This window comes from Pantherophis guttatus, chromosome 15 (assembly GCF_059756535.1).
Source record: "Pantherophis guttatus breed Tessera chromosome 15, ASM5975653v1, whole genome shotgun sequence".
Classification (NCBI taxonomy): domain Eukaryota; kingdom Metazoa; phylum Chordata; class Lepidosauria; order Squamata; family Colubridae; genus Pantherophis; species Pantherophis guttatus.
In genome coordinates this window covers 2,279,899-2,281,188 of record NC_142077.1, presented here as the reverse complement: position 1 = coordinate 2,281,188, position 1,290 = coordinate 2,279,899, and positions in this window count along the sequence as shown.

The window sequence follows — 1,290 nt, the reverse complement described above, 5'->3', positions numbered from 1 at the left end:
AGGTTCTGCCAGCCGAGCGCTGACGTCATGAAAGCGGAAGGGATCTTTACTGGCTGGCTAAGTGTGAAACCCGAAAGCTGATTGGTTACAACTTGAAGAGGGCTGAGAAGGCATGGGGAGGGGCGGGGCTTCTTTTCCATTCATCATTTCAAAGTGTGTATTAAGCTGGGCTCTTACTGTAATAAAGGTTTGATTTGAATTATATTATATTATATTATATTATATTATATTATATTATATTATATTATATTATATTATATTATATTATATTATATTATATTATATTATATTATATTATATTATATTATATTATTATATTTATTATATTATATTACTTTACATTACATTATATTATATTATATCACAATATATATATTATATATATATATATATATATATATATATATATATATATATATATATATATATATATATAAATAAATATAACATATCATAATATGTTAATTAGCAATTTTATGATGTTTGTGTGTCTATATTTTTCTTGACTGTACACCGCCTTGAGTCCTACGGGAGAAAGGCGGTATAGAAATATAATAAATAAATAAATAAATAATATATCACATCACATCACACCACTGTATTGTATTGTATTGTATTGTATTATACTGTATTTGGGCAGGTGTATTTTTTTTAATGCTGTTACTGTTTTAATGGTTCTCCTTGTGGACAAAGAGAGGGTGCATAATTAATTCCACCCCCCTCTAAATTAATGTTTCTTAACTTCTGCAATTTTTTTGAGATGTGTGGACTTCAACTTCCAAAATCCCCCCAGCCAGCCTATGTGGAGTACAACCTCCAGAAATCCCCAGCCAGCATTTGCAGACTTCATCTCCCATAATTCCCCAGGCTGCATGGTTTAAGACTTCACCTCCCATAATTCCCCAGCTTGCATGCATTAAGACTTCACCTCCCAGAATTCCCCAGCTTGCATGCATTAAGACTTCACCTCCCATAATGCCCCAGCCTGCATGCTTTAAGACTTCACCTCCCATAATTCCCCAGCTTGCATGCATTAAGACTTCACCTCCCATAATTCCCCAGCTTGCATGCATTAAGACTTCACCTCCCATAATTCCCCAGCCTGCATGCATTAAGACTTCACCTCCCAGAATTCCCCAGTTTGCATGCATTAAGACTTCACCTCCCATAATTCCCCAGCCTGCATGCATTAAGACTTCACCTCCCATAATTCCCCAGCCTGCATGCTTTAAGACTTCACCTCCCAGAATTCCCCAGCTTGCATGCATTAAGACTTCACCTCCCAGAATT